Source organism: Triticum aestivum, chromosome 7A (genome assembly GCF_018294505.1).
Source record: "Triticum aestivum cultivar Chinese Spring chromosome 7A, IWGSC CS RefSeq v2.1, whole genome shotgun sequence".
Taxonomy (NCBI): domain Eukaryota; kingdom Viridiplantae; phylum Streptophyta; class Magnoliopsida; order Poales; family Poaceae; genus Triticum; species Triticum aestivum.
This window is the reverse complement of record NC_057812.1, coordinates 621,832,693-621,856,793: the sequence shown is the minus strand read 5'-3', so window position 1 is coordinate 621,856,793 and position 24,101 is coordinate 621,832,693. Positions and strand designations below refer to the sequence as shown.

Genomic DNA, 24,101 nt, shown 5'->3' with positions numbered 1-24,101 from the left:
TTGTTTACACAGGAAGTTGTTTTCACGATAGCTTTGCTGCGACTATGCCGACCATGATCTAAAATGTTGGTTCAGACTGGACTTTGCAGTGATATGTGATACTTATCACCACAGCCATGTGGCGCCACGACTAACTGTGTCATCATTTCAATTTGTGCAGGATTGAGGAGATGCATTTACATGAAGCTTGTCCAATGATGTAGCGCTAGTCTGCACTGCAGTGCTAATATTCTGAGGGGAGCATTAATGGCAGACTCTCTGTTTCTCGTTCTCAAAAAAGTTGCCCTGATCCTGGGAGAAGGGGCGTTAGAGAAGCTGAGAACAGAGGTGGCGGAGGAAGCATCGGCTGCCACTGATTTCGATCATGGCATGAAACAGATCGTGGGCGAGTTCACGATTCTGCAGGCATTTATTGGCCAGGTTCGCACACGGAATGCTGGTGACAAGACATTTGATGCCTGGCTGGACCAAGTTACAAATGTTGCACATCAGGTAGAAGAGATCATTGACGAGTATAGTTTCCTTACTACGCAAGCCGTGGTCATAAACAACTTCTTCAAGAGGAAATTCCATCAGGCAAAGAGCTTTGCAGCATGGCAGAGCCTGTCAAGCCAGATTGATCAAGTAGAAACTCGAATTCAGCATCTATCAACAGTGAAAGATCGTTATGGCATTTCCGTAGGAGAACCGGGCAGGAGTAGCACGTCGCAATATGCCAGGCAGCTCTCTGTATCAGATTCTCCTTGCCTATCTGATGATACTGAATTAGTGGGGAATGCCTACGAAATTGGAAGGTTGACACAATGGTTACTGTCGGAGCGGCAAGACCGATCGATCATGTCCATCCTTGGTATGGGAGGTTTAGGCAAAACAACCATAGCGAGCAGTATCTACAAAATTAAAAGAATTAGCAGGATGTTTGATTGTTTTGCATGGGTTACTCTATCTCAGAATTGTCAAGTTGAAGACCTAGTGAGGCAAATCATGAAGCAGCTGATGGACCAAAGAGCTTACATCGCTAGTGGTATCGAGACTATGAGTCATGTAAGACTAATCGAGGAACTTCAGAGCTACCTGTGTGACAGGAAATATCTCATTGTCTTGGATGATGTATGGGATAAACATGGCTGGTTATTCTGTTCATTTGTAAGAAACGATCGTGGAAGTAGGGTACTAGTGACAACTCGCAAAAAGGACGTTGCTTTGTTAGCAGATGATGGATTAGTTGTGAAGCTTAAATTTCTTCTTCTGTCAAAAAGGCAATCCGTAGATTAGAACACAAAGTATGTTCAGTAAATCTGAGACTTTGGGCAGAGAAAATTGTAAAAAAAAATGCCAAGGACAATTAGAGGAGCCTGTTATCGTACCGAGAATTAGAGGAGCAAGAATGGAGCTCTTTCTACAACCAGCTTAGCTGGCAACTAGCTAGATTTGTGTCAAGGAAGGAAGAGGAGCTGGCATGACAATGGAGGAAGTTGCTTCAGAGGTTTCTTGAAGTTACAGAAATGAATGTGCATGGAAGGGCTAGATCATTTCAAATGCATGACCTTGTGCGTGACGCATGTCTGATTGTTGCAAAAAGAGAGAAGCTTGCAGTTGTATATGGCAATTCTGGCATCACCCAAGTAACCTCTGAAGCCCGCCGCTTATGCATCCAGAAAGATGCTCAGTTTGTAAAGGTTGCTGCAGTGTCTCGGATCCGGTCTTTCATTTTGTTTGACACACAAGTAGCATCATCTTGGATAAATGACATTTCATCAAATTTCAGACTGTTCCGGGTCCTGTGACTCCTGTCTCTAAGGTTTGCTAACATTTATCAAATGCCAGGTGTTGTCTCAGAGTTACTTAATTTGCACTATTTGGATTTAGCTCATGCAAAGGTTAAGCATATACCAGCATCGTTCGGGAAACTTCGGAACCTACAGGTTCTGGACCGTAGGTTCAGCTACGTGGAACAGCTGCCATGTGAAATAACACTCCTTACTAAATTGAGGCATCTGTATGTATACATGCTCCACGATGTTCAAGAAAGGATATTCGACTGTTTTTCTGCTGCAAATATTTCGTGCAATATTTGTCGTCTAGAGGATCTGCAGAGCCTACAGTCTGTTTCAGCCAATAAAATTCTGCTTACCCAGCTTGGGAACCTGACACTGATGAGAAGTTTGTGCATAATAAAAATGCATCAAGACTATATTGCAGATTTATGGGACTCCTTGGACAAGATGCCTAGCCTCAGTAGGTTGGTTATTTTTGCTAGCAGCAAGGATGAGGTTCTTAACTTGATAATGCTAAAGCCCTTACCAAATCTGAAGTTTTTCTGGTTGAGAGGAAGGTTGTATGAGAGAGTGCTCCCAAAGATGTTTGCAAGTTTTGACAAGCTCACTACACTGAAAATTGACTATTGCTGTCTGAAGAAAGATCCCATTAGCTCCTTTGCTCACATGCTGAATCTAGTTGATCTGAATCTTTACAGGACTTACGACGGGGACCGATTAACATTTCACACAGGGTGGTTTCCCAAGCTCAGCTCTCTTGCATTACTTGACATGGAACATCTAAATGAAGGTCCTACATACTTTGGAATTTGCTGGTCTAAGGGGTCTAAAGCTAGTGCCCCAAGGCATCAAGCACATTAAGACACTACAGAAGATGCTTCTAACAAATATGCCAACAAAGTTCATGGATAGGATACAAGGAGATGACAGTGACATAGTTGAGCATATACCGAACATCCAGAGTTTTGACTCCTTCGATCCGAAGTAGGTAACCTCCATGGCTCTATATGCAGTGTGTCAATACCTTGAGCAAACTGTGGTTATGATCAGTTTTTTATTCACTAATAATATATATTAGGACAAGCATACTTCTAATTTTTTCCTATTCATTTTAACATGATACAAAAGATTTCTTGCAATGGAATGAATGTAAGCTTTTGTGGTCACATACTTCCAATTTTTTCCTACTCTCTTCTTACCACTGATATCTTTCTTACCAGATTGTAAATGGTTAATTTTTATTAACATTGCAGTGAACAAGTCGGTTCTTCTGCCACACCTTGCAAAGAAGTATGGCTTTTGTGGCACAGACTGCTGGGAGCTTTAGGTAGGAGATTTGTATAGTTGAAGTTCTTGTGTAGAGCAATCCCTTGACCTACTGTACATAAATCTCAAAGATGAGATTATTGTCGACAAAGATTAACCGAACCTTCTGCATGGGGGAGGAAGCATGTGTTCTGTAATTGAAGATTGCATGTCTTAGCAAAAGTTGAATCTCATAGAAATGTAACAGCCACCGCCAGCAGAGTGCAAATACCTGCAAATTCCACCATGCATGTATATAAAGAGCTGAAATAGACTGCAAATTAGTTAGTCGTGGCCTCATTTTATCTATGACCACGCATGCCGCGGAAGGTGCAGTATTCCTGACACTTGTATGAAAGTGGTTCAACTTGCAAAATGGCTTTGGAAGTTGGAATCTGAGGATGGCTTATGGCAAAATTTACTGAGAAAGAAATACTTGGCTTCTGAAACTTATCTCTTGGGTGCAGGCGAAGCCTGGAGATTCTCATTTTTTGGCAAGGGCTTTTTAGAAGTGAGGGACCTCTTTTATCACTTCTGTTCTAGAGTGGTTGGAGATGGGCGGGGAACTAGATTCTGAGAGAATAGTCGGCATGGTGGTCAAGCTCTATCTTCCAGATTCAGTGCCCTGTATAACATTTGTTCTGAAACTGGAATGACTATTGCTGAAGTTATTAACAGGGGGTGGAATGACTTTCAGTTCAGAAGGACTCTCGCTGGTGAGAACCTGAAGAGTTGGTTCAGAATTAAAAACATTTTCAACACTGTAGTGTTATCTGAAGCTGCAGTTTCAGTGAAACAGAGGCTGGGTCCAGCTGGTTTTTCAGTTGAATCTCTTTTCCACGTTAACTTCTGTGGAAGATAAAGATCCCTTTGAGAATTCGAGTTTTCCTGTGCCTGCTTCTTAAGAAAACTATTTTGAGAAAAGATGTGCTTATACATAGGGGGATCAATTGTGGAGCTAAAGAGACTACTGATTGCCTCCTGTTCTTGTGCTCATTAGCTAGATATAGTGTGGAATGTTGCCTGCTACGCATTTGATTTAACTAGGCCTGTCTCTGTTGATCACTTGTTTGGTAGCCTGTCGAAAAAATTCCATTGACAAAGCAAAGTGATGATATCTGTTGGCATGGCAGCAGTCTTGTTGTCCCTATGGAGGCGCCGTGATGACGGCTGCTTTTGTTCCATACGGATTGATAATCCTGTTGCTGTTTCTAATTTGATCAGGCCATCTGATGACCGCGTGGTCAATTTTGCAGATAAAGGAGCCAAATCAAAAATGCTCTCAACTGGGGAGCCAAATTGCTGCAAAGGCATGGCGCACCACTGCAAGAAGACTGGTGATCCTGTGAAGATGGTGATTGGTACCCGAGCTTTTCAGGTACATAGTGCTGTTGCGCTGATCCTTATGAAGATGGTGATCTGAACTTGATCTTTTCAGTTGTCGCCAGTACTTCTGTGCTTACTGAGAGGCCAGTTTTTTGCCTGGATGTTGTTAATTCCGTGGTTTAGCTGACAAAGTTGTAGCCTCATTTCTACTTGTTTGTGTTTTTCTTTTCCTTCGGGCTAGGCTCTTCTCTATTGCTATGGTTTCTGATATATGAAATCGGGGAAAACACTCTATTAAAGAAGGAAATCAGGGATGACGATCTGATCAGCGGAGTGTGGTGTTTTGCCTGACACTAAAAATAATACTGCTTACTATGGAAAAATACCGGCCAGGGAAAAACTAGATATTATTCAGCCCCTTTGAAGTTATTTGCATGTCGCTTGTGAAAAACATTCCGAAGGGCCGCGGGTTATTGACAGGGGTTTAGACCTTCAAGTACATTGACAATGTGATAGTAATAGATAGATTTGCAGTCCTAGCTCTGTTCTCTTCGGCCGAGCCACGATGGCCTCATCTGCCTTTGGACAGGAGGGAGGGAACGTGTAAATGAATTGCAAAGAAGGTGTTTGACACCGATTAGATGCAATCCGTGTGTACGATAATAGGGTCTCGCCGTCTCGGTCAGTAGACAGAAAAATCACCACGCATAGATATAAATTCATTAAGAAGATGGTGAACCACAAAATGATAATTTCATGCTAGTACTATAATTTCATTACAAAACAAGACTTGAACATGGTAGCGAATCTTGATCCAGCTGTGAAACTTATGTCTTCTCGGTGATCTTTAGAATTTTGTTTTTCACCTTATAAAGCAAGATTCATCAAATAAAAAAATAAAAAATAATTTGCTAGTAATCTCGAGAACTTGAGATGTGCCCTCAACAAATTCAAAGATACTCGGAATTTGCTAGGAGAAGGCACATGTCTGCACTCTGCAATGTGATGCTCTTGTCAAAATAAACTATGAAAGTTGCTTCCTATCCCTGACTTATCTCTTATTCTTCCAAATGTACTGATGTCTCCTGTTCTCACAGTGTTTCTTATATATCTTTCTTGTTTTCTCATTCTTTTCTTGTCATTGTGTGTAGCGTTCACCTATTTGTTATGCTAACTTAGTGTTGCCAACGGGTAAAACTGAGCTTGCTATCTATTCATGTGAAGGTAGAGTCGCATATATAAAGAGTGAAACATTAATTGGTCAAGTGAAGGTTGGTAGAACTAGAATTCATATATTTTATCATGAGATGAATTCACCATGAGTTGTGTTGCCAACTAATAGTAGTGTTATAATAGTCATTCAATTTTGTACAAGTCCAGATTTTTTTTTAGAAAAGGAGGACGACCCCCGGCCTCTGCATCTGGACGATGCATACGGCCACTTTATTAATTATTGACACAAGACCGTACAAAGTCATACAACAATAAGACTAAAGCCACCAAACTAAGCAACAACTGTCGCTATCCCTATCGAGTTGATGTAGGGGCGCTGAAAGTCTGGGCCTAATACCAAACAGACCATGCAGCCAAACCTAAACATCTAAAGACTTGAGGTCCCACCCAGGACGCCTGCCGGGTATGGGCACCCACCAGTTCGGCGTGCTTCTCAACCAGGACCCCTGTCGGGTATGAGGCCGCCGCAGCCACCTGCCACGAATTCATCTTCAGAGTTGTACTGCTGCATCAACCTTGGCCGGTCCAACTGCCGCCGACGCCACCATGACGCCAGGCAGCGTCACCCTCCTGCGCGAGTCCATCTCTGCTCATCAGGCGCCGAGTCTCCACTGCGCCACACCGCCGAGATCCGTCGTCATCAATGAAGCAGATGAAACACCGCTCCTCCTCTTGTCCCCTCCAACCAGCACTCACTCCAAAATGATGCCTCCATGAGGGAGAACGATACTGATAGCACCGTCATCGTCCGATCCGGTAGACCCAGATCTAGGGTTTCCCCCGGAACTTCCCGATCAGGTTGATGAGACCTGCAACGACGATGCCTCCAGAAGGAAACGACGTCTGAGACGCCGCCATCGTCTGCCAAGACCACAGTCTGGCGCGATTTTCATCGGAAGCCACGTCTTCCTGACCTCGTGGCTGGCTGGAACCAAACGGAACCTCACCACGAAGACGTATGTTGCCGTCGGTACTCCAGCGGAGAACCGGCATCTCCTCACCGGTCCCTCCACGCGCCGCCGGTCAGCGAAAGGCCTCCCCGCGACGAATCCAAACGGAGCGTTGGATCCGCAGTAGCCGTCGTCACCATCACGAGCAGGACAGCCCACCTCGCCGGATGGGGCACTGCCACCGCCGCCGTCCATGCAGGGCCGCCGCTCCGCCGACGATGGTGCTCGGCCCCCCACCGCACAGCCCGGATACTCCGTCCTAGCCGCCGCCGTTGGATCTCATGAGAAGGGCCGCCCCCGCCGCCTCAGATGGGATCCGCCGCCTCCCCCCGCCCAGGACCTTTGGCACCGGGCCCACCGCCACCGCGGCCCACGCCGGCGGCAGCGGCGGCACGAGGGGGTGGAGGGAGAGGTGCTGGAGGCGCTAGGGTTGGGGCCCCTGGCGTCGCCCGGGGGGAGGCGACGCGAGGGGTGCGAGCAGTGGCGGAGCTTGACCCAGAAAGCTGGGCGGGCCGACTGTAGAAAATAACTGCAGGGAATATGTTTCATGGCCCAAAACGAAGTATATACTACAGAAAATAGCATGGGCTGGGCGGGCCATGGCCCATTCGGCCTTGCCGTAGCTCCGCCACTGGGTGCGAGGTTGTACAAGTCCAGATTTGATCAGACAAGTTTGACCTTATTCAAAACGTACATTATGGCCACATGCTTGCCATGACCTCCACCCTCGGTGGAGAGCTGTTATGCCTTTATATAAGCCACCGAAGGCTGGTAGTTCAATAGGTATCTTTGAGGGATACCATGCAACCCCAATATCCGCGAAATAGCTATACTGTTCTTATCCCTTGCAGAGTGTCTACCCAGGCGCAGGACTCAGGAATCCCTAGACGCGATGAGACGCATACATGCAAGCTTGAAGCACTTGTCAGTCTATGTTTAAGAAGGGAAAATCATACTGTATTGCAGTAGGAGTATGCATGCATGGGATCGTGGTATTGAAATTGATCTATGACCTGCCTCCATGCCCAGGAGCTGGATGGACTATCTGTTTGCCGCAGAGACTTATGATGCGCCTCTGAGAATAGAGGATTGAGTGTTAAGTTGGTAAACTCTTAAAAGATAGCCAACCATCCGTCGTAGTCTAGGTGGTTAGGATACTCGGCTCTCACCCGAGAGACCCGGGTTCAAGTCCCGGCGACGGAATTTTTTATTTTTGTGCCCTTTTTTCCTATGTGGTTACAGTCACTTTAACTGAAAGTTCAGACCGGATTTGCCCTTCAAACCGGCTCCTTTCATGAGGGCCTTGAGCTTGTCTGCCTAACTTTTGACTGACGAGCTGATGACTACGTTTAGGAAAGAAGAAATATGGGTCCAAACATTGAGTCTCTGAAGTCTTTTCAAAATTAAAGTTGTTTCATGGTTCAACTTTTCCTCTGCCATGTGCAATTTTCAATGGTTAGAACATTCTGATCACTCAAAATTATCACCTTATGAAAACCATCTGTGATACTACTTCTACAATGTGCAATTTTCAATGGTTAGAACATTCTGATCACTCAAAATTATCACCTTATGAAAACCATCTGTGATACTACTTCTACGATGTGCAATTTTCAATGGTTAGAACATTCTGATCACTCAAAATTATCATCTTATGAAAACCATCTGTGATACTACTTCTACGATACTTTGCACTATGACGCTAACCTTTTTTTAAAGCCAAGGAAAAAGACTTGCCTCATTCATTAATAAAGAGGGTGTTTAGAGTACAGAGTAACGGCTCCACAACATAACTGTCAAAGGAAAATCACATATGGAATTACTCTCGCGGTATGATTTTGCTCAAGTGCTTAGCCTCCGCGGTAACCCAAAGTTTGACCTCGTCTTGAATAAGCTTTAGGATGGAGAAAGGCGGCGTCGATTTTTTTTCCTTCTAAAAACTCTAGCATTCCTCTTCTCCAGATGGTCCAACTGGCAAGCATTGCGAGAGTAGCCATCGCCTTCTGTTTTGCGGTATTAGGCCGTGACATGCCGGTCCACCGCCCCTTGACGTTTTGCATGAAAGGGTATGTACCGATCTCAACCGATGATGTGTTTACATGGGATGTACGAAAAATGATGGTGGCTCTGTTGGCTCCCTTCTTCATCTCTTTCAGATGCGATTTAGACGTTTTCTCTCCTGTCCAGAGGAGGGCGAGGCGGCACCAGCAGCTCCTGAATTGGTCGAGCCAGGCAAGGTAGGACTATGGATATACTCACTTTGCCATTGTCCTTGCGATACGTCAGTCTACAGCCCTGTCAAGAACTTGGGACCCATCCTTTTCAATCAAGTGTGTCATCTCATCCCGGTTGTACCTCGGACATGCAAATAAAACCAAAGGGGCTGCACAATTAGGCTACAGTTTGGTAGGCATAGGCAGTTTGAACTTGTGGCCGCTGCCCCTTTCTCTTCGACAGGGCAGCGTTGCCATGCTCTGCACGCGATGAAGCTTTTAATCTGAGAGAAAAAGGAAAATATCAGTACGCATACATGCAAACTTTAAGCGCTAGGCAGTCTATGTTTCAGAAGCGGAAATCGTGTTAGTATGCATGCATGCGATCGTGCTACTGAAATCGATCTGTGACCTGGCTCCATGCACAGCAGCTGGACGGACTATTTAATCTGTTGCAACTTGCAAGCCTTATTGTAATGCAATCCGTAATAAGAAGCTAACTGTTGGACTATAGCCAGTCATCCGTCGTAGTCTAGGTGGTTAGGATACTCGGCTCTCACCCGAGAGACCCGGGTTCAAGTCCCGGCGACGGAATTTTTCCTTTTTCATGCATAGTCTAGATGGTTACAGTCACTTTAACTGAAAGTTCAGACCGGAGATGAGCTGATGACTCCGTTTTTTTTAAGTAAAGCACTTGCTTTATTACTTAACTGTTTTTAGGCAGATTGCCCAAGATACAAACGTCCACATGGGTGGGAACATCAGGCTCCCACTGCAAGGAGTGGTAAGGTTCACACAAGCGGCCAATATTGGCGAGTTCATGAGCAACTGAATTTGCACTACGCCTACACACGGAAATAGTAAATTTGCACTACCTGCCCGGGCAAAGGCCAGGTTGCCATCTTTAGTTCTTACCACCACTCCCCATCCTGCATGATCTTGGCCTGGAACGTGTGACCCGTCCGCATTAATCTTGTAGTCTGCATGGGACGGCGGCCGCCACTTGTCAGGTGCAGGCTTGGCGACTGGCTTCCCAAAGATTTCCATGAATTCGAGCACACGGCTCCTCGTGCGGCGCGCCACTGTGTCAGCACCCAAAGGCATCTCCCCTTGACGAAGCTTGTTGCGATTGGACCACCATAGCCACCAGAATGTGAGGATGTACAGCCGCTTTTTTACATCAAGCTCCCAAAGAAAATCAAGAACCGCATGCACGGGCCCTAACTTCTGCAACATGACTCGTTGTTCCTCCAGCTCGAGCGCTCACCACACCTCCTTGGTGTGCTTGCACTTGATGAACAGATGGGCGCCATCCTCGTCTGCCCTTCCACATAAAAGACATTTTGTATCGGCAATGGGATCCCCTTCCTCGCCACGTTGGTGCGGAGAGCCAGGGAATCATGCTTGAGCCGCCAAGCAAACATCTGAATATTGCGAGGGCATGGCAGCTTCCACAATCTTTTCCACGAGTCATCACTTGTACTCTCCAGGTTTCCCGCTTCGAGTGAGCTTCCACCCACTCCCCCATCACACTTTGTACGCTCTAGCTGGTTCTGGAGTTTGTAGGCGCTCTTGAAGGAGTGAATCCCTTTCTTATCGTAGTGCCAAGCGATGAAGTCCTGAGTACCATCCCGAAGAGGGATTTGAAGGATATGTTTGACATCATCGGGCCAGAACATATCTCTCACGAGTTGTTCATCCCAAGCCCCTATGATCGGATCAATGAGATCACTCACTTTCTCCAACAAGTTAGCCCCCCGGGGGGGGTGATCACACGCCGGGACCATGGACGCGGCAGCCAGGGGTCCGTCCAGATTTGAACCTGCGATCTGTCACCGATCCTCCAGATATAACCCTCGCGGAAAAGCTTGAGGCCATGTAACAAACTCCTCCAGGCATAAGAGATGTCGTCTCGTGGCACCGCATCAAGGAGTCGGCCGTTTGGGAAGTACCGGGCTTGCAAAATTCGAGCACACAATGACTGTGGGAACTGGATGAGCCTCCATATCTGCCTTGAGAGCATCGCCAGGTTGAAGGCATACATGTCTTGGAAACCGAGACCCCCTTGGGCCTTTGGCAAGGTCAGTTTCTTCTAGCCAATCCAATGAGTGGTCCTATCTTTGTCCTGCTGGCTCCACCAGTAGTCACCGAGGAGTGAACTCAGCTCCTCATAGAAGGTTTTCGTGAGGTAGAAGCAAGACATAGCGAAGGTAGGAATCGCCTGGGCCACGGCCGTGACCAGAGTCTCTTTACCACACTTAGCGATGAGGCGCTCCTTCCATCCATACACCCTGCCGGCCATAGCCCCTTTCACGAAAGCAAAAGCCTTTTTCCTAGATTTGCCCACATGAATTGGTAATCCCAAGTATTTATCATTCCATGTATCACTCTGAATCTGCAGAGCGTCTTTCACTGCTGTTTTCTCCATAGCTTGAGTGTTCGGGCTGAACATGATGGATGATTTCTCCAGGTTTATGCACTGACCGAAACAGTTTTCATAGAGGTCCAAAACCTCGCGCAGGGCATGAGCTTCATCGTGGTTGGCCTTGATCAGGAGCACCGAGTCGTCGGCAAACAAGAGATGCGAGACAACAGGTGCAGCTCGACAAATTTTGACGCCCGTGATGCGCCCTGTTGCCTCGGCCTCATGAAGCAGCGCCGACAAACCCTCCGCGCAGATCACGAACAGATAGGGCGAAGTAGGATCGCCTTGTCGTAGCCCGCGGGTAGGGGAAAACTGCTCGGTAAGCTCGGCATTTAACTTGATCTGGTATCTGACCGTAGTCACACAGTTCATAACCAGATCAACCCAACGAACTCCAAACCGCAGCTATGCAGCATGGCTCTCAAGAATTCCCACTCAACGCGGTCATACGCTTTGCTCATGTCCGCTTTCACCGCGACAATGCCCTCTTTCCCCTTCTTGTTTAGCAGGAAGTGCGACATTTCATATGCAATTAGGACATTGTCAGTAATCAACCTGCCTGGCACGAAGGCACTCTGGTTGTCAGAGATAATCTCTGGCAAAATCAACTTGAGGCGGTTTGCAATCACTTTTGACACAAGCTTATATACCACGTTGCATAAACTGATGGGGCGCAAATCCTTGATTCTGCACGGGTTCTTCACCTTAGGGATAAGAACAACGACATTATCATTCCACCCTTCAGGCATCGCTCCCCCATTGAGAACCGCCAGGACTTCATCCACCACTTTGTCTCCCATAAAGTGCCAGTGCTTTTTATAGACAATGGAAGGCATTCCGTCCGGCCCCGGCGCCTTGAGGTCTCCGATATGATCTAGGGCCGCCTTAATTTCCTCGCGGGTGAACTCCGCCTCCAGAACAGCCCTCATGGGTGTAGTCACTCTCGGTTGGACTTTGTCAATGAGTTCAGCCAAGCGATCTCCTTGTGCCGAGGTGAAGAGATCCTGAAAAAACGAACAAACATAGTTATTGAGATCTCCTCCTTCCTTCACTTCCGATCCATCCTCCTTCCACAACATCCGGACTCTATTTGCCTTCCTCCTAGCAGACGCTACGGCCATGAAGTATTTCGTGCTTCTATTCCCCTTCTTCAGCTTGGTAGCGTGCGACCGTTGCTTAGCCTTCATATTCTTCCTCTCCTCTAACTTCTCCACTTTGCATCTAAGCTTCGCCTCCTCCCTGATTTTCTCCTCACTAACCGGGGCTCGCATACACCTCTCCAGGTCGCGACGAGCTTGCTTCAGTCTCTCTTCCAGCTCTCCCGCCACCTCCTTTCCCCACTTCGTCATCCGCCCCGCCACCGCACGCATCGCCGTGGCAACATCTCCTCTCCCGTCCATGCAACCCTCTTCCCACGCCCCCCCCCCCCCCGCACCTCCTCGCTACAACCTTCCTCCTGCAGCCACCACGCCTCAAAACGAAAACCACGATCGCCCTTCCACTCCCTTTTAGATCCTCCATGAGTACAAACAATGAAGAAAAATGAGCCTTATGAGAAAAATGGGTCCAAATATCGAGTCTCTGAAGTCTTTTCAAAATTAAAGCTGTTTCATGGTTCAACTTTTTCTGCCCCGTGCAATTTCCAACGGTTCGAACATTCTGATCACTCACCCAACAACTTGTCCAGTTCTTTGTTAATCTTGAAACTGTCGCCGCGGCAGCCCGTAGAAAAATGCAAAATGAGTGGTATTTATAATTTAGTCCAGCTTTTTCTTTTCTTTGACGTATTTAGTCAAGCTTTCTAACTAAACTTGAAAACTAACAGCTGCTGGTTCTGAACCGCACCTTAGACTGTCCTTAGCTGCTGGTTCTAGCCAATTTTTCTCCCCTGTAAGTGTAAACCTCAGATCATCTCAGAGATTTTTTTTTTGGCTGGCGCAGGTTGGCACATTGATGCGCTACAAGTTCCTGCTAGAGCTACAAGTTTCCAGGAGGCGTGCAAAAAAACGCATTTGGCCAGCTTCCATGAGCTCCATGGAGTACTTTCTTTCTTGTTCGGTGGATGCTCAAGGTTTCCCAAAGGCAATTCACATCCTGAAAAGAGAACGCCTCTGGCAGTCCTCCAGGCACGAAATCAGCATACAATAGGCAAATTCTCAGTAGTTGTGCACAAATATTTCCTCTACACCCTCGCCTCAGTCAACCTGGCTGGCTGGCTTCCATAACAGCTGCTTCAGTCAGATGTTGATATTGACAAGAGAAATTCAGAAGGCAAGTCGCGTTCTGAGCCTAGGAAACGTTGCCAAAGACGCATTCACGAAAGAGAGAGCCTCAAGAAGTCAAGAATTTGAATCATGCCAAAGAACAAACATGGGCAATTACTCCGTAAATTGGACAAAAGCAAAATCATCCATCCAGATTGCAGTAATCTACACTGCGAGGTCCACGCCAATCAAGTATTCTCTGGCTATCAATAACTGAACTTAAAATTACGACTGCCTGCACCTCGTGCAGTCGTCGCTCTAGCAGCTTTATGAGATTTATCATCCCTTCACCATATCCATCAGCAGATTACTATCTCCACCAGCTTTATGAGATTTATCATCCCTTCACCATATCCATCAGCAGATTACTATCTCCACGGACGAGGAAGATCCATGCGTGAGTTGCTCCTTAATCCGATGCCTGCTAGCTTCATCCGCCTGGGATCTTCTTCTCAGGAACTCAAGGTCGATGGCATCGCACCCATTGCATGGGTTTCTACCATGCAACTCGATTCTTTTCAAGCCCACGGCATGTTCCATGACAAGCCTTATATAGTTTGCCGCCTTGTCTTCATCCTCGAACCCAAACATTATAAATAACTTCAGGTTCAGGTGCTTCAAATCCTTGGATGGTTCCCACACGATGTTAGTCTTCTCGGGGTTGTCCTTGGACACTTTGGCACATGGGTGTTGAGTTCGAGATAACTTCATGTATGGACATGGAAAGTAAACACCACATGTTAGAATTAAACTTGCCACCAAATCATGCAGGACAATGTAACAACAATTGCAATTTAATATCTTAGTCACTTAAAATATTGAAATACGCTCAATAATACTCCCTCCGTCCCACAATGTAGCTTGCAAAAACGTCTTACATTGTGGGACGGAAGGAGTAGTATTTAAGTTTAGGCCCATGTAGAGTTTTTGGATGAATCAGCATGAGTTGAGTCCCAGATAAAGTAAGACATGCAAATGTGTGTTACGGCCCATGGCCCTCAGGCCCCAACGGCAGAAGACCCGGGCGGCAGCGCCAAGACCACGGCAGCTGGGCTGGAACGACCGCGTCGCCAGGCCCAGCCTAGCAAGCGCTACGGAGGCCCAGAATGGAGCACCGGCAAGTAAGGTTAAGTACGGCATCCCCTCGCTGGGTGCGGGGTGTGGAGAAACTAGACTCTGGACGGCGGCGGCTCCTCCTCTATCCCCAATTTCTTCCTCTAGAACTCTAAATTCTGCTACCTAAATCCTGTACTCTGTGGTGAATACTAGTGAAGTGATAGCGGGGACCTAACAATTGGTATCAGAGCCACTAGATCCAGCTTTTTTTTTTCTCCACCCTCCCCAATCTGGCGGGGAGATTTCCTTCTATCCTCCAGACAAGGAAGGGTAAGGCCACGACGATGGAGGAGCACACCAAGGCGATCGCGGATCTGACCGCGGCGATCGCGGCCCTCACCACCAAGATCGAGGACATCCACCCCGTCGTCCACGAGCTGCAAGGATGGCGGCCCCAGATCGAGCAGTCCGTGGAGGAGATCCGATCGGAGGTGGGTCACTTGCGGACTCAGATCGACAAGGCCACGCTCACATCGCCGGTGGACAAAGCTGCGGGGACCGCTCCACCACCTCCTTCCCTGCGGCTCAACGAGCTTCCGCCGCTGCTTCCTCACCTCGCGGAAGGGTCGCGGCCCCGATTGCCGCCACCGACGGCCGACGCACCCCATCTGCGCGCCGTCGACACCTTACCTCGTGGTGACAACAGTCACGGGCCCGATGGCCACGGCGTTCTCACCGATCTTCGGGGGAAATCGTCAGGGGAGACCCGTACCCCTCGATTGCCTCCGGCCACTGGTACGTCTGATTTCTACCACCACGGTGAACAGTCATTTGCGGGGGATCGAGGGTACTTTCGGTTGCCACCACCGCCGCGGTTTGACTTTCCATTGTTCGATGGATCCAATCCGCGTGCTTGGCGTCTCAAATGTGAAGCATACTTTCGGGTGTGCACCTTGAGCGCGGACACATGGGTTAGTTGTGCTGCGATGTATTTCACCGACAGCGCACTGTCATGGCTGCAGTCATCGCAAGCTCACTTGCATTACCAGGAGTGGGGGGAGTTTGCAGCAGTTATTTGTGCACAGTTTGGTAGGGAGGAATTTCAGAATTTGCTGCGCCAGTTCAATCGCTTGCGACAAACGGGCACTGTCACTGAATATGCTGAGCAATTTACTCAGTTGATGCATAACTTATTAGCTCATCATAGTTCATGGGATCCTGCATTTTTTGTCACCCAGTTCATGGATGGATTACAACGTGAAATTCGTGCTGCTGTTGTTTTGCATCGACCCCAAACTCTGGATACTGCTGTGGATCTTGCGTGTTTGCAGGAAGAAGTTGTGGAGGCCCTTCGGCGGGACGAGAGGCGCCACCCCGCGCCGCCGCCAAGCTCTCAAGGGGGCCGGGCAATTCCTCGTATGGCCCTACCATTACCTCCACCACCAACATCCACCGCTCGGCCAGGGGGCACGGCTTCAGAGTCTCGGCCACCAGAGACATCTCGAGCTCCACTGAACGACGACAAGCTAGCGACCCTGCGGGCTTATCGGCGAGCCAAAGGACTCTGTTTCACTTGCGGCGAGCGCTGGAGTCGCGAGCATCGTTGCGCGCCAACTGTGCAGCTCCATGTGGTGGAAGAGCTGATTGAGATGTTGCAAGGCCCATCACAACCGACACCATCCACAGAGTCAACACCAAGCGAAGCGGACTGTACCTTTTGGTTCAAAAGAAGGATTTGACTTGGTGATTCTGCATTGATTACCGGCACCTCAACGCTATCACAATCAAGAACAGGTTTCCCCTGCCGGTGATTGAGGAACTTCTCGACGAGCTAGCAGGGTCGTGTTGGTTTACTACCCTGGACCTGCGCTCGGGCTATCATCAGATCCGCATGAAACCAGAAGATGCCCACAAAACGGCCTTCAAAACACATCATGGTCATTTCGAGTTCAAGGTGTTGTCATACGGCTTGACGGGAGGGCCAGCCACCTTTCAGGGAGGGATGAACACGGTACTGTCACCATTGCTGCGCCATGGCGTACTCGTGTTCATCGACGATATCTTAGTGCACAGCAAGGACAAGAAGACTCATGTGACCTTGCTACGCCAAGTGTTCCAACGTCTGGAAGAACATCAGTTCAAGCTCAAGCGAAGCAAATGCTTTTTTGCTCGCCCCCGGCTCTTATACCTAGGACATGAGATCAGCGGGGATGGTGTGCGGACAGACAACAGAAACATCAGCGCGGTTCAGACTTGGCCAGTACCTACTTGTGTGAAAGAAGTGCGAGGGTTCTTGGGCCTTGCAGGCTATTATCGGAGGTTCGTCCGAGGGTTTGCAGTCATCAGCCGCCCTCTCACGGATCTCCTGAAGAAGAACGTGGTGTTCCGGTGGACTCAACTCGAAGAGGCCTCGTTCAGAGAGCTCCAACAGGCGTTGGTCACAGCCCCGGTGCTCGCCCTGCCGGATTTCACTAAAACCTTCGAGCTGGAAACTGACGCTTGCGATCAAGGGATTGGCGCAATACTCTCACAAGAGAAGCACCCTATTGGTTTCCTCAGTCGCGCATTGGGACCACGCAACCGCATGCTCTACACCTATGAAAAGGAAGGTCTGGCCATTCTCTTAGCAGTCGACCACTGGCGGGCATATCTGCAGAACGATGAGTTCATAGTGCACACAGATCAGCGCAATCTCATTCACTTGGAGGACCAGCGGCTAGCGACGCCGTGGCAGCAGAGGATCATGGCCAAGCTGCTCGGGCTCCGCTACCGCATCGTCTACAAAAAAGGAGTAGATAACCGGGCAGCAGATGCCTTATCGCGGCGGCCTCCTGTACCTCAAGGGGATCTTGCAACAATCACATCGGCAATACCGGCCTGGCTGGAGGAAGTGCAGAAAGGCTACGCTGAGGACCCAGCAGCGCAACGGTTACTCGCAAGGCTGGCAGCAGCACCGGAAGCGCAGGATGGCTTTCAACTCAGCCAGGGGGTAATCAAGCAGCATGGCCGGGTATGGTTGGGTGACAACGTAGCATTGCAAAAACAGATTCTCGAGGCTCTCCACACCGGAGCAATTGGTGGTCACTCGGGGTTCAACGCCACCTACCGCCGAGTGCGGCGACTGTTTACATGGCCAGGACTCAAGCACCACATCAAGCTCTTCGTGGACGCATGCCAGACCTGCAAACAAGCGAAGCCTGAACGAGTTCGGTATCCAGGTCTTCTTGAGCCACTGCCGGTTCCCACTCAAGCTTGGCAGATGGTGTCGTTGGACTTTGTCGATGGGTTACCTCGCTCGGCTGGTTACAACTCCATCCTGGTGGTCGTCGATAAATTTTCACGGTACGCCCACTTCGTCGCCATGTCCCATCCTTTCACAGCCTTCCAAGTGGCTCAAGCTTTCGTGGCTAACATTTACAAATTGCATGGGCTGCCGGAGTCGATCGTATCGGATCGCGACCCGATCTTCACTAGCGTCTTGTGGAAGGAGCTGTTCACGCTGACTCATACCAAGTTGTGCATGAGTACCGCTCGGCACCCGCAGACAGACGGGCAGACAGAGCGCGTGAATCAAGGCATGGAGACCTTCCTGCGCTGTTTCGTCAATGCTACACCAACCAAGTGGTACGCCTGGCTGCCTCTCGCGGAATTCTGGTACAATACCTCACCGCACTCCGCGCTGGGCACCACTCCCTTCGAGGTACTCTACGGACATGCGCCAAGACACTTCGGCATCATCGACCCCGTGGCGTGCGCGTCACCGGACCTGGCGGATTGGCTCCAAGATAGGGCGCAAATGGTGGCGCTCATTCGGCAGCACCTGTTGCGCGCGCGCCAGCACATGAAGGACTCGGCGGACAAACGTCGCTCAGATCGCACATTTGCGGTGGATGATTGGGTCTTCCTCAAGCTCCAACCGTATGTCCAACGGTCAGTGGCGACAAGGAGCAACCAGAAGCTCTCTTTCCGGTACTTCGGGCCGTACAAGGTGTTGCAGCGCATTGGTGCGGTGGCCTACAAGCTTCAGCTTCCACCGACCAGCACCGTGCACCCAGTCTTCCACGTCTCGCAGCTGCGTCAAGCCCTTCCACCCACGGAGCAAGTCCACCAGCAACTTCCAGCACCAGCAGCGACAAGCCCCGTTCCTGAGGAGGTTCTGGACAGCCGAATGGTGCAGCGCGGCAACTCCGGAGTTCCACAGGTCCTTGTTCGCTGGACGGACCAACCGGCGGAGTTTGCCACCTGGGAAGACCGTATCGAGCTGCAGCAACACTTCCCAAATGCTCCAGCTTGGGGGCAAGCTGTGTCTGAAGGAGGGAGGGATGTTACGGCCCATGGCCCTCAGGCCCCAACGGCAGAAGACCCGGGCGGCAGCGCCAAGACCACGGCAGCTGGGCTGGAACGACCGCGTCGCCAGGCCCAGCCCAGCAAGCGCTACGGAGGCCCAGAATGGAGCACCGGCAAGTAAGGTTAAGTACGGCATCCCCTCGCTGGGTGCGGGGTGTGGAGAAACTAGACTCTGGACGGCGGCGGCTCCTCCTCTATCCCCAATTTCTTCCTCTAGAACTCTAAATTCTGCTACCTAAATCCTGTACTCTGCGGTGAATTCTAGTGAAGTGATAGCGGGGACCTAACAATGTGCTTCAGGGATTTATATGAAATTACAGCTGCTCACATGTTTTCTTTCCAACAAGATACTTTGCAATAAGGAATTTTAATAGAGGGATGTGTGCACCAAACGATGCAGAGGCCAGCCCTTTCCTCCTTCCAAAAAAATAAGGAGGGGTTTTCGGAGAAATCTAATATGCAATACGATTCAGCAGAATTTTTTTGTCTACACGGCATTGTCTCGCTACAAAAATACTTACAATGAGGCATGTAAGCAATACTATTTAATATTTGTGATAGATCAGAGTTGGTGAGCCGTGAGCGATTGAAAATTAGTTTAACTTCCTGCTATGTTATTAATGCTGAATATTCCGGAAATATGTGAGTCGCATCAAGACTAAGATGTGGATTAAATTTAAAGAGGTAAAGTAATGACATACTCTGAATTTCTGTAGGGCAGGTGCAACTTCAAGGATAAACAAGGTCCAGCTCAGGTCACACTCAGAAAAGATATTGTAAAGCGCCAAACTATTCAGGTTGTTGAATATATAAGTGAGCTCCTTCGGGTGTTCTGGTTTAATCCAAATCTGCAGCAAGAACAAGAATACAATAGAGAGCTGACATTAGTAGAAAGGATAAAATGTGATAGTAGATGCAGAGAAATTAACTTACCATTTGACAGCCAAAATTGAGATACAGTTTAGACAGGTTTGTGGCACTCCTTGAAAAGCACTCGCTCAGGGCAAATGGCACTTGCGATGCCTTGGCCTGAGAACCGAGTTCCACTATGTAAAGCTCAGGAACATAGCCGAAGCGCACCGGAGGGTTCTTACAGCTCCAACACCAGAATGCCCTAAGCTTAGGGACGGAGATAAGCTCGATCAGTGCGCAATGAAAGCTGGTGAAGCAAAGATTCTCAAGCCCGGCATTGCGGCGTGTCGATCTTGAGCGCAGAGTGTCGGTCAACCAGTCTGCAGGATCTCAGCTTGAGGTCCTTGAGCTTATCACAACCACGAATGAGGTCTGCGACATCGGAATCCCCAAATGCGAGGTCCTCGAGTGTAAAAAACGTGAGCCACCCGAAGGCGACAGGGTAGGCGCTGGAGAATGACATGAAGTGCTTCCCTAACTCTGTGAGCAGCTGGGTGGTGCGCCTAGTGCCGTCCTTGCATCGGGAGCATATGTCAAACTGGAAGCATTTGGTGTGGCCGCGGCTGACGACGTCCTCAACGGCGCGGCCGATGGAGCTCAGGTGAGGGGCTGACACGCAGAAGGTGAGGGCGAGGGTCTCGATGACACGAGGGCTCTTGCAGTCGCCCGGAGGAGGACACACGGGCAGCAGCCTGCACGCCGCGTCCTCGAACGCGCCCATGCCCTCGAGCAGCGTGGCGCGGTGGAAGTGGCCGGCGTTGAGGTGCACGCGCGAGAGCCGGTAGGGGAGGTGCCGCCACCGCGTCGAAAGCGCGCCGGCGCGGACCGCGTCGCGCAGGTCGAGGCGCTCGAGGATCCCGAGGAGGAGGTCGTCGTGGAGCGCGCTGATTCTGTCCCCATCTCGGCCGACATTGAGCTTGAGCCGCGGCGACCCCATGGCCGGAACCGGAGGCCGATTGGTCGCCTGAAACCCTAGAATCGATCGCTGAGATGCGCCCTCAGCCGCGGCTCCTGGATCTGGATGGGCAGGGAGCGCCAAGCTCGATCGGCCCGGCTCCCACCACCTCGTCCTCCGCCTCCTCGACTCCTCTCCGGCGCGCCGCCGCTAGTCCCGCATGGCTCGCTTCGACTTGGTGCTCGCTTACTTGGAGTTGGATCTGACTGTACAAGTAGATTGTACAGGATGGGGAACACGCGAGCACGGAGGCAGAAGAAAGCTCACCAAGGGTACCTTTTTTCTTGTACAGTATTTGGAGTAAATTTTGTTCATATCATGATCAGGCACCACACGCTCATGATTTTTTACATATGTTTTCAGTAGTAATCTGGATTTTTTTTGGAGCTTATTAGACAATGGCGTTTGGAGAGAATGTCATTTTTTTTCTTTCAGAAATGGCCTTTGGTTTTTTCTCGCAGTTAATTTCCAGCCCGCCCTTCATTTCCTTCTTGGATTCGCCATTGCTTTTAAATATACCGAGTTCTTATTTGTTTGAGGTTATTAGTTGTGTATCTTTTCTGGTTGTGTTTTATCATTTTGTCGTTGAGGGCGGTGGCTCTTATAACTCTGAAATTTGTACTTTCTTCTTCTTCTTCTTCTTCTTCTTCTTCTTCTTCTTCTTTTTCTTTCTACTACATGCTTAATAAATTGAAAGACGTTGACAGTTGGTAGCTAGTTGTCAAGACTTTGAAAGACACTGCACCTTCAATTTTCGAGCTTGCTAGGCGCAAGCCAATACGGTGATGTATGGGCTCTGCGATAACCGTTGGATACAATCCCTCTGAGCAGTCACTTCTATGCAATAAATTCTCGAGTATATTCCTTTGGTTGCTTCAAGATGTTCACTTTGACCGTGCACTAGAGGATTTCATTGTCTAGATTGCTTTAACCTCGAGGTTATACTCGACCTTATTCGCACACAACCATAATTTATTAGCGCTACAATCCCATTCCTTTCCACGAAATTTGGATGTCCAAGGCCAAACCACGGTGTATGATATTTTTGTGGCTTCTCCTTCGTAGTAAGACACTTGTCGCGGATGGTCTGGCCATCCGAGGTTATCCACATGTTGAGGTCTCGAAACTTTGCCTATTTTGGGCATGAAATAAATGAGCATCTAGCACACACATGCCTATTATCTCGTGGGGTGTGGGACATTTATTTCTTCCTGGCTTTCTATAACCCATGGGACGACACTCATCTTCACTGCCCTTGAGAGCAACTCCAATGGGGCGACCTATTATTGTCCGTTTGGGTCATCCGGACACAAAAGTTGGCCCAACGGGGCAACCCAAACGGACACAGCATCCGCCCGCTGTCCGTTTCGTGTCCGTCGGACCCATTTTCATCCCAAATTTGGGACACATTTGGGTCCGCGGCGGACACAAAGCGAACGCTTTCGGTGGCCTCCTCGTCCGCCTCCGTCTGCTGCATGCGAGCACTGGCCCATCTGTCAGCCACCCATCCATCCCACCCCCGTCTCTCTCCTCTTTTTCTCTTTCTCCCATCCACCCCACAGTGCCCCGCTGTTGGGGAACGTAACAGAAATTTAAAATTTTCTATGCATCACTAAGATCAATCTATGGAGTCATCTAGCAACGAGGGGAGAGGAGTGCATCTACATACCCTTGTAGATCGCGAGCGGAAGCGTTCAAGAGAACGGGGTTGATGGAGTCGTACTCGTCGTGATCCAAATCATCGAAGATCCTAGCGCCGAACGGACGACACCTCCGCGTTCAACACACATACGGTTGGGAGAGACGTCTCCTCCTTCTTGATCCAGCAAGGGAAGGAGAGGTTGATGGAGATCCAGCAGCACGATGGCGTGGTGGTGGAAGTAGCGGGATCCCGGCAGGGCTTCGCCAAGCGCAAGCAGGGAGGAAGAGGTGTCACGGGAGGGAGGGAGGCGCCAGGGACTTGGGTGCGGCTGCCCTCCCTCCCCTCCACTATATATAGGGGCCAGGGGGCGTCGGCCCCTTTGTAGATCCCATCTAGGGGGGGGCGGCGGCCAAGGGGGGGGGACTTGCCCCCCAAGTTTGGTGGGGCGCCCCCCACCCCCAGGGTTTCCAACCCTAGGCACAGGAGGAGGCCCATGGGGGGCGCACCAGCCCACCAGGGGCTGGTTCCCTTCTTACTTCAGCCCATGGGGCCCTCCAGGATAGGTGGCCCCACCCGGTGGACCCCCGGGACCCTTCCGGTGGTCCCGGTACAATACCGATGACCTCGAAGCTTTCCCGGTGGCCGAAACTGGACTTCATATATACAAATCTTTACCTCCAGACCATTCTGGAACTCCTCGTGACGTCCGAGATATCATCCGGGACTCCGAACAACTTTCGGGTTACCGCATACTAATATCTCTACAACCCCAGCGTCACTGAACCTTAAGTGTGTAGACTCTACGGGTTCGGGGACCATGCAGACATGACCGAGACAACTCTCCGGCCAATAACCAACAGCTGGATCTGGATACCCATGTTGGCTCCCACATATTCCATGATGATCTCATCGGATGAACCACGATGTCGAGGATTCAATCAATCCCGTATTCAATTCCCTTTGTCAATCGGTATGTTACTTGCCCGAGATTCGATCGTTGGTATCCCAATACCTCGTTCAATCTCGTTACCGGCAAGTCACTTTACTCATGCCGTAATGCATGATCCCGTGACCAACTACTTAGTCACACTGAGCTCATTATGATGATGCATTACCGAGTGGGCCCAGAGATACCTCTCCGTCATACGGAGTGACAAATCCCAGTCTCGATTCATGCCAACCCAACAGACACTTTCGGAGATACCTGTAGTGCACCTTTATAGTCACCCAGTTACGTTGTGACGTTTGGTACACCTAAAGCACTCCTACGGTATCCGGGAGTTGCACAATCTCATGGTCTAAGGAAATGATACTTGGCATTCAGAAAAGCTCTAGCAGACGAACTACACGATCTTGTGCTATGCTTAGGATTGGGTCTTGCCCATCACATCATTCTCCTGATGATGTGATCCCGTTATCAATGACATCCAATGTCCATGGTCAGGAAACCGTAACCATCTATTGATCAACGAGCTAGTCAACTAGAGGCTCACTAGGGACATGTTGTGGTCTATGTATTCACACATGTATTCCGATTTCCGGATAACACATCATGAACAATAGACAATTATCATGAACAAAGAAATATAATAATAACCATTTTATTATTGCCTCTAGGGCATATTTCCAACAGTCTCCCACTTGCACTACAGTCAATAATCTAGTTACATTGTGATGAATCGAACACCCATAGAG

At 49.3% G+C, this 24,101-nt stretch overlaps 2 non-coding genes and 2 pseudogenes across 2 annotated transcripts; 3 read left to right on the top strand and 1 right to left on the bottom strand.

The window, feature by feature from the left end:
- Positions 1–246: 246 nt before the first annotated feature.
- On the top strand, positions 247–3,305 carry LOC123153584 (disease resistance protein RPM1-like; annotated as a pseudogene).
- Positions 3,306–7,722: 4,417 nt separating this feature from the next.
- TRNAE-CUC (transfer RNA glutamic acid (anticodon CUC)) lies at positions 7,723–7,795 on the top strand. Its single transcript has one exon. It is a non-coding gene; the product is annotated as a tRNA-Glu (tRNA).
- A 1,531-nt stretch (positions 7,796–9,326) lies between these two features.
- TRNAE-CUC (transfer RNA glutamic acid (anticodon CUC)) lies at positions 9,327–9,399 on the top strand. The gene has a single exon. It is a non-coding gene; the product is annotated as a tRNA-Glu (tRNA).
- A 4,290-nt stretch (positions 9,400–13,689) lies between these two features.
- On the bottom strand, positions 13,690–21,049 carry LOC123148718 (uncharacterized; annotated as a pseudogene).
- Positions 21,050–24,101: the final 3,052 nt, after the last annotated feature.